Source organism: Medicago sativa, chromosome 4 (assembly GCF_051527215.1).
Source record: "Medicago sativa cultivar Bolivia chromosome 4, Bolivia_mono, whole genome shotgun sequence".
Classification (NCBI taxonomy): domain Eukaryota; kingdom Viridiplantae; phylum Streptophyta; class Magnoliopsida; order Fabales; family Fabaceae; genus Medicago; species Medicago sativa.
The window spans coordinates 53,724,876-53,734,457 of NC_140752.1; the positions used below are offsets into that span (position 1 = coordinate 53,724,876).

General features: G+C 32.7%; 2 long non-coding RNA genes and 1 pseudogene across 8 annotated transcripts; all 3 read left to right on the top strand.

Annotated features, from left to right (window-relative positions):
• Window positions 1-366: 366 nt before the first annotated feature.
• Window positions 367-3,421, top strand: LOC146929840 (uncharacterized). 2 transcript variants are annotated; one of them, XR_015006168.1, is made up of 2 exons: window positions 367-1,638; window positions 2,974-3,421. It is a non-coding gene; the product is annotated as an uncharacterized LOC146929840 (long non-coding RNA). The 2 variants fall into 2 exon arrangements; XR_015006169.1 differs by having other exon boundaries at window positions 367-1,566.
• LOC146929841 (uncharacterized) lies at window positions 2,169-2,690 on the top strand (annotated as a pseudogene).
• A 1,259-nt stretch (window positions 3,422-4,680) lies between the features above and the next one.
• On the top strand, window positions 4,681-9,464 carry LOC146929842 (uncharacterized). Of its 6 annotated transcripts, none has more exons than XR_015006175.1 (6): window positions 4,681-5,064; window positions 6,417-6,694; window positions 6,811-7,322; window positions 7,424-7,623; window positions 8,253-8,676; window positions 9,164-9,464. It is a non-coding gene; the product is annotated as an uncharacterized LOC146929842 (long non-coding RNA). The 6 variants fall into 6 exon arrangements; XR_015006172.1 differs by lacking the exon at window positions 9,164-9,464 and adding an exon at window positions 7,792-7,925 and having other exon boundaries at window positions 6,811-7,318; window positions 7,424-7,695; window positions 8,253-8,899; XR_015006171.1 differs by lacking the exon at window positions 9,164-9,464 and having other exon boundaries at window positions 8,237-8,775.
• The last annotated feature ends 118 nt before the right edge of the window (window positions 9,465-9,582 follow it).

Sequence of the window (9,582 nt, forward strand, 5' to 3'; positions counted from 1 at the left end):
ACTTACTTTTCTAAAAAAGAACTCTCTCTCTCTCTCTCTCTCTCTCTTCTTCTCTTCTCTCTCTCTCTCTCTCTCTCATTTGCTTCTACAATGATTTTTCAGCAAATGAACAACACGTCGTTTCCTCCCCAATTAGTGATTGATACTTTCAAGTTTAAACACACCTTATTCCATTTTATTTGTTTCTCATTCTCCTTTCTCCTCTCCCAATCGCTGCTATTCTCCTCTCTCAGTTTCTCTTCTTCATATTCCTCATTGAACGACAATCAATTCATCCTCATCACCGTAAACCACCGCGAGAGCTGTGAGATTGAGAGTGAACGGTTCCGGAAGAGAATATCATTTCAAGATCTCCAGGTACTCAATCAATCTCCACCTGTTGTATGCTATTTAGTTGATTTCAAAATAAACAATTGTGTTTGTTTCTGATTCATTTAATTAACGTTAAATCATTTAAATTTTTCTATTTTTTGGTTTTATTTGGTAAACAATAGTGTTGTTAAGAATGATAAATGGTAAAATGAGTGGGGGATTCTCTTTAATCAAAAACAATTGCTAAAGGATGTTGAATTTATCAATAAAGCTATGTTTTTTGACGGAAACACGTCCATGAATTCAATTTCTGGTTCAAATTCACGGAAGAACGATTCTGGCTATGGTCAGCAGCCGACAAACGTTGTAGAGGTAACAAACAGCGAGTGTCAGTCTTGAACACATTTACAAGACTTTCTTCCTTTGATATGGTAATCCACATATCTAACATTTTCTCTTATATAAATTTTGATAATGAAAATCAGCATGTACTTTGATGGTTATAACTATTTGTGTAACTAATACTTTCAATTTAGTACGATTCAAATAAATTCAATTCAATTTAGTAATTTTTTTTAGCAAATCAATTCAATTCAATTTAGTATTTTAACATCATAAAAAGTGTGGATGTTACCTCAGACAAAGCATGTGCTTGACAAAACTTATGTTTATTGGCTTTGAATCATCAACATTCAAAATACTATTTCTCTATGCATTGTATGTATAATCAGCACCAAGTTAATTGTTGGTGAAAACTAAGGGAGTAGACATGTCCACCACAAACTATGTAATCCTAATATTTGTAATTGGCAATTGCTATGTCTTCAACATCATGTGGTAAGTTATTTTTTTTCTCTGTTTTAATGGATGATGTTACCTTAAATTTTCAACTGATGATATTATTACTGAGTTTATAGAACTAAAAGTTTCAAGAGCCTTTACAACGAGATAAGAGTATGGACACACTTTAAAATTTTATTTATTTTGTCATTAGCCAATTTTTTATCATGAAAAAATTTATAAATTGGACATTTTTCTTATGAATTTGATTTTAATGATTAAGATTGTGGTATGAATGTGGTTTAGTTTGAAGTTTATTGCAGCAGTTCTCTACTCAAAATCTTAGATCATGGAGGGTCTAAATCATTGAGCAAATGTAGTAAGTTGTGTGGAGTTTATACTGCAGTAGTCCCACAAGCAACCAATAAAAAAAGAAAATAATCTTCCATGCATATTGGTGGCAGTGGCAAACAGGTTAGCAGGATTTATATTTTGTTGGCAGTCCCACAAGCAACCAATTAAAAAGTGCCTTCAAGTTCATTCAAGGTAGTCAATGCATTCTATAATTTGTTATTATGGATAAATATATATCTACCAATAATACGAAGTAAGAAGTTGAATTTGTTTTTTGGTGTATATTAAATGTGGAAATTACCTTTCTTTTTAGATCTCAAATCCCTCTAAATTGATTGCAGAACTGATGGTTATTTACACATATAGTATTCTTCTTATTATTTTGATGTTGAAGCTTGAGATAATGTGTTGTTGATCACAATTTTTTTTGCTCATAATTGAATCACATTGAGGTGTAATCGTGTGTTCCATTAGACCAACATCTGATGCTGGTTAATACAAAATTTCAATTTAAGAAATTATTGTAATCCTATTTAACTTTATGAAGATATTTGCATAAGAAGTCTAAGCTCAACGAAGAAAAAAATGCTCATTGTTGGTGTCTGCTGTTACTTTGCTTTTGTAACCCACAATGAGATGAAAATCCTTTTTGTAATATTTATTTTAAGCATTCTTTAGAACTTCTATTCCCAAAAAGAAACAATAAAGAGTGCCCTTTGAGTATGGTTCGGTATATTAGAACGTGGAATGTAGAGTAATTTTGTTAAAAGGGGCCTGAGAAAGTTTATTATTGCTTATGTAATTAAGATTTTTTTTTATGGCAGAGAACTTGAGAAAGATGCGGAAACTGTGATTAAGGTTCTGCAGCCTGGACCATTAGGAATCATATAGCATAAGTTTTCTGCCGAAGAGATTAGTAGGGCTAATGCTACAGTTGCTAAAGCAGTAGCTAATTGGTGAAGAAATGCAACGCTTGAGGACAATAATAATCATATGGTTTAACCCTTCAGGATAGTTGGTTTTGGTTTGTTTTCTTTGGGGTGGCTTCTTTTGTTCTTTGTCTAATTTTCTTTTGTTTCCTTTACTGCATTTGCAAAACAAGAACTGTTGTAATTTCCTGATAAATTTATGATTTAAGGTTGTTACATTCTTTACATACCTTACCTTCTTAAGAGGTACATTGTATATTCATACATTGACCACACCTGTGTTCTAACAGTGCTATTGTTGCAATATTGCATATATCCAATCTTGCTTAAAATGTCTTCTAAATTGTTGAGTTGACGAGTTTTCACTCCTAAATTTTGTTCAGCTGAGTTTATTTTAAAGTTTTAGTGTTTCTAACTTCTCTAAATATATGATAGGTAATCAAGCTTAACTTAATTTTTTATGTTTATTTGCTTTCTTTTTCCAGCCAAGGTATGATTCGGTATATTAGAATGTGGAATGTGGAGTAATTTTGTTGAAAGGGTCTGAGAAAGTTTATTATTGCTTATGTAATTAAGATTTCTTTTTTTTTTATGACAGAGAGCTTGAGAAAGATGTCGAAACTGTGATTAAGGTGCTGCAGCCTGGACCATTAGGAATCATAGAGCATAAGTTTTCTGCCGAAGAGATTAGTGAGGCTGATGCTACAGTTGCTAAAGCAGTAGCTAATTGGTGAAGAAATGCAACGCTTGAGGACAATAATAATCATATTTTGAAAGACTATATTCACAAGTGAAGGTTGTAAGTTAGAATATTTTGACAAACCATTTTGATGAAACTACTTAGCTCTACCCCCAAGTTTTGTGATGAGATGATGTGCCTATTTGTTCAGTTGTGTTATCATTTAGATGCTTGATGTTGCAAATATTGGTTAATAACCATGTTTACTATAGCGACAATTGTTTTCCACGGTGGTGTGATTGGAAGTAATTGTAGAGTTTTCTCTCAATTATAACTTCACATTTTTCTTAAATTGAATTAGTGAACATTTCAGACTCTTCAAATTATCTTTTCTCTTTACATGAGCTTTCATGGTTAAGTTCACAAATTTTAAACTAAAATATCATGATTTATTCTTAACATTCTTTTGCACTATAACTCTCAATTCTTCAATTTTCAGGTTTTTCGGTCTAAATTTGGCAACTTTCTAAAGCAAAATCTCTATGACATTTTATCATGTTGCAGTGCAAATGGATACATCAAAGATTTTGAGGTCCTTCTTTGGATCAATGATAAATATACTACTCTTATAGGACATAATCAGGATCTTTTTTTTTGTCAATATAATCACTTTCAACCAGGAATCCTTCGCTTCAAGTTTAGCAAAAATACCCCTCACATTGTATGTCATGTATATCAGTTGTCAACCTTTGCATCTATCTCTAATCCTCTTATTACTCAAGGGAAAAGTATATTGAAATCAAGAATTACTTTATTAGAGATTATGTTATGAAAATCTAACAATGATCTTCTCAATGAGTTAAAGATATTGTTAACTGACGAGGAATGTGAGGGTACAAATGTTACACCTATTGTAGTTTAAAAAATAGTGTTCTAGAATGTTCATTAATTAATGTTGTTATTAAAAAATAGTGTTCTAGAATGTTCATTAATTAATGTTGTTATTACTCATGTGATGTTGTAATGAAGTTTCAATTATATCATATTTTATGTGTTTTTGACATTTTCACTTCGAGTTACTTCCCTTCCAGGATGGGATGATTTATATGATTTTGGTATATAAAAAAAGAAGATAAACATTGACTAATAAATTCACATCTCTTTGATTACTCCCTTTGTCCTATCTCACATGAGTGGTCCTTTGATAATTTCATAAATAAAAAAATTGTTCAAATGAATGAGAGAGTGATAATTTGACAAAAAACCATTTTTCATGAGTGATAATTTTTTCTTGCCTAAAAAAATGATAGTAAGATTTTTCTTTTGACTTATTTAATAACATTAAAAATATATAGTTTTATATTTATCAACATGTATATATATTATGTGTTATATTCTACTATATTTTAATCCACACTATAGATGCCCGTGCGTCAGCACGGGTAGGGGATCTAGTAATCCTAAGCTACAATGTAAACAAATGATGCAAACCCTTAACCCTAGATTTTGAGCGGGAAATCTTTGCTTAATCCTCATTTAATGCCATTTTCAAATTTCAAATTCACCTTACTATAAGCTAGCGCGCTAACCCATGCTTCAAATTTCAAAATCATTCTATCTCATTGTAAATTGTAAATGACAACAATTAATGTCATGTATTTTCAATACTAGGTATAGCAAGCATTCATTGGGAACCATGACTGACCTAACCCTCCTCTCTCTCTACCTACGGTTCGTCATCCCCCCCCCCCCTCCTCTCTCCCAAATGCCACCGTTCACTCCCGCCGCCAAAACCCATGGCAGCACCAGCTTTGGCCATTTCCTCACCCTTCTATTTCATTCAACACCAAATTCCAATCCTCTCTCTGCAATTGATTTCAAACCCCAAATCACCTTCCACCTCACCATCGTTGGAGACCCATGTTCATGGCTGCTTCATCTCTCTTTCTCCACCAAAGCCTCCCTCATGAGTCACGATCTCTGATCTCTTTCTTCGATCTACCAAACTCGGTTAGCTCTCTCTCTCACTCTCACTGTTATGTCTGTTTGATTTTTGATTTATCCTCTGTCTTCACTCTTATGCAATTAATCTTTGTTATTCAAGAACACTGATATGAACATTGAAACCCCAATTGGTCCCTTTCGGTTTAACCTACTTTTGTCTAACTATAACTGATTGGAATTGTATATATTGTGTATCTGTCATCTCCTGAAGATAATTTTGTTCATTTCACTCTTTTCTGTCTCTTCTTTTCATTGGCCCCCTCCTTTTTACTTCTGGCCACTTTTTGCCTTTTGGACTGTTCCTTAACTTCAGGGAGTTTTCTTTTTAATTTTTTGTACCGTTTGGTTTCTGGAAATTGTTGATCTAACAATGTGGTTTTATAAAGTTTGTTCCTTTAATTTTATATAATACTTTAGGGTGCTGAAAAATGTGTCATTTGTTTAATAATGTGAGGTTAGTTTTATGATCATTATTACTGGATATGGATAAGAAAACAATATTAAGTATATGTTTGGTTCCACATTTGGAGAAAGCAAAATTGATATTGATTTCGACAAGTAGAATCGATTTTGCATCCGGAATAGATTCTAACTTTTTTAACAATAGAATTCATTCTAACATGAAGCTATAATTTAGAATTTTGCCTCTACAATTGATTTTTAGCCTCGAATGTATTGTTCAAGCCACTATTACATGAATATATTCAAACATACTCTTTACATTTAACTCTTTTTTGGCCGGAATCAATTTATTCAAAATTAATTTTAGACATTTAAGTATTGATTTGTTGAATGGTCTTTTGTTTAAACATTTAAGTATTGATTTGCTGAAATTTCTTCTGATGGAGCTTTTGCAAAAGGTGTATTTTTTTCTTCTGATTGGAAGCTAACAGAAGTTCATGAATAAATTTAACTTTTCAATCCACAACTCAGCTTATCATGGATTTCATTTGATTTTTGTTTGATTCTTATACATACCTACACTATGCTGAAAATTTTCTGCATTTTATAACATAATCATGCAGAATATCTAAACTGCAGGTCTCTATTTAAGTAGTACATTTAAGTGTCTAAATTCTAAATCAATGCAAAACACATTTCTTTGAAATTATTAAAAGGGAAAACAATTAGAACCATTAGACTTGATTGTCATGCCTTTTTCATAAATATTAAACACTCCATTTCTTCCATGTCTCGATATAGCATTTCGGCGACGATTCGATTTTCAAACGTTGAGGTGATGCGGCGACGATTCGAATTCAATTGTTAATTTTTGTTTGGTTTTGACATTGGAAAATTATCTGATATAAATGTTGATTTCGTAGTTTGATTGTTTGTTTTGGTGTTGTTTTCTGAAGTGAAAGAGAGTATCGATGAGAGGATGGGATTGCGCCGTATGCTGTTGGTACATTTTGAAACCAACCTGCCATTATTTTCACCCCCTTAGTCTCCACTTCAATTCACCGTCCTCTGAAGATCATTGCCACCCCTGGATGAGAGAAGACCAAATCTGTCAATATCCCGGCCCAAAATTTTAAAAAATTGCTATGGATGAAGGAGATTCATCAAGTCTGTTAACACTATTTCAATCCTTGACCGCAACTCCAACCCGATACGTTTTCTCTCTGGTAAAATGGTATGAATCAATTTTTTATTATTTATTGCTTTTGAGTTTTTGAAAAAAATTAATATATCATGAAAATTTGATTGAAATTTTAATTGTTGCGTTGTTTCATTATTCTTTATTTGCAGCTTGGATTGTAGGTAATTCCTCATGCTGCTCATTCTCTGACTAATTCCAGGATGTTGCTCATTCTTTCACTAATTCCTTCATATCTCCCTGAATTTTTGCAACATAACAATTGGAGCATATTAGTGTCAGTAAAGCTCTTACAACAGAGTTTGAGGTTTTTCTGTTTAATATGTTGTTATTTGATATGTTATGCCTTCCAACCTTTGATAATTTTAGGCTGAATCTACATAATCTCTGATTTATTGCACTTCTATCCTTTTTTTCTTTATGTTTTATTTATTCTGTTGTTCCTGTATTTGTAAGGCTCCAACAATATTTCATGTGTTGTTAATTTAAAAATAATTTATGCTGAAAAGTTCTTATTTGTTGTTTAAGTTTTTAGAGTCACAGAATAAAATAAGGTGAGGTTTTGGCGATGGTGATGACCTCTTTGACATCCTTTCTATGAATCGAATTGAATTTCGAGTCTCATCATTTTCCATCTCATTTTCTACTCCAATCCAATTCGTAGGTTGTATTTTCGTTTTCTTTATCCGTTTTCACCAATAGCGGCTACTGTTTACGTTTTATTCATTTTCCACTCATAACATCTATTTTTTCCAAATTTGTAAGGGCACAAGAGTTTCTATTGCACCGAATCATCGCGGCGACATTGCTCTAAACTAGATTTGTGATGGTTCGTGTTGGAGACTCACGCTGGCATGAAGTGGATAAAGTTGATATTGCCATGCACTTTTGTTTTAAAAGATCAGAAGGGAATGCAACAATCAAGAAAGGCATGGTGATTATGTTATAGGATGGAGAGGCCTAAGGTGAACAATGGTTGTTTAATTTGTTGCACTATAGCATTTTCCTCCTTTATCCTAAAAAGACTAAAAATACAGGTTTGTAACTTTCGCCAATTCAAGGCTCACTGCATTTGACAGTGCACTACATTTTTGCAATTTATTCTTTTTTGTTTCTAAAATAAACTTATTCAGGTTGCTTCAAGTTGATCCCTAAAACTTATAGTCAATAAAGGTCCAATTACTCAAAATATAAAAGAAAATCTTCATCAGTCAGGATTTGAGATTTCAAATTTGATTTTGAATGATTTTCCCACTTAGACAAGCAGGTGATTTAAAATGCATTTACTATGTATTCTGTTGATTTTGAAATGCATGTAGTATCACCTTGATCCTCTCATATCTACTCTAAGTTAGATGCATATTACCGACCTTGAAACCTTGATACATATACAGTAGGAATTGAAGAGAGTTGATTAATATAGGCAAATGGGGGAAAATGAGAGGAATGAAAATTAATATTGTAGAATCAAAATTATGTTCCACTATTTTGTCAATTAATTTTCTTTTATATTCTGAGAAAAATTCCATTAGTTTATCTGTTTTTCTTTGCTTTTATTTAGAATTAAAACTTCTCCAGCATTTTTGTCATACAGAAAATAATTTAACTCTACTTAAAATGGCAAGAGACGAAGCAACTTGACAACTCTAAAAAACAAGGAACATAACTTTCTGCTCCAACACAAATAGTATCAATTGTAACCAAACACACTAGCAACCAAAGAGATTGCCTTTTGCGGTAGTCGCTTTTGTGTGTGGGGTGCGGCTGTCCTTTTGTGTGTGTGCTATCTCGATTTTAGGTGAGGTGGTAGCTGTTTGATGCATCTTCTGGCTTGCGTATGTGGATTGGTGGTTGCTGTTGGTTGGCGTGTTTGGGTTTAGGTGCTGCTGCAGTTTCAGAGGCTGCCCTTGGTGGCTGCCTTTTGCTTTCCTTTTGGTGGCAAAATCTCCCTATCGATTCTGCTATTGCTCCAAGTTTTTTCTGTTACATTGTTGGATGTGATGCAGGAGTGTTTGTGGGTAGGCTATTGTTTTTGTGACTATATAGTTATTGTCATGCTTGGCCTTTGGTTCTCTTTTATACCTAAGCATCATGTTATTTTGGCTTTGGCTGGGTGCTACTATCTGGATATCAGTTCTGCCGTGTCCATGATTTCAACCATGTATTCATATCGCATTCCTTAAGGAAAAAAGGGTGTATTAATTTAAAGAACCCCACCAATAATTCAATCGAATTTTTAAAGCTAATATTGCCCTAATGGTATAATTTATTTTTGTCGTGATGATGCCCAACATGAGGCACAAGGTTCATGGGGGAAGTTGTCCATTCTATGATATTACCAATGGTAACCTATGTATATTAAGATAGTACCTTGAAATATTGCTAACAGAAGATGTAATTACATCGATACAACAACCATAGCTATAGCTTATACCATTAATGCTATATTAATATTGCTCATGTTTATATTAAGATGGTTATTTAATTTTAATTACATTGGTATAGGCCATCCTATATTGGACGAGTATGCAACCCCATATGCTAACAAGAATCCGTATAGACGTATGTGCAACGATGAAATGAAGGAACCTTATGTTTATGAGTCATTTTCGGGTATGGTTGGAAGCATTTTGTCAATTCTTGCTAATTTATTATTATATAAATGTATGTTGATTGTTTTGTCTAAAATGTGTTATTTGTGGCTGCACTACACTTCAAATGTTGTTTACAAAGAAATTTTCCGCAATGTACCAACATGAACTCAATTTTAATTGTATTTTATTAGTCACATTGTATTGGTACTAAAGCACCTTTTTTATTTATTTATTTGAATGATGTATTTGCCGTCAATATGAGGTCTAGTTTTAAAAGAAACAACCAACCGCATATCCATCTTTACTTTCTCAATTTTTGATTTTTCTCTT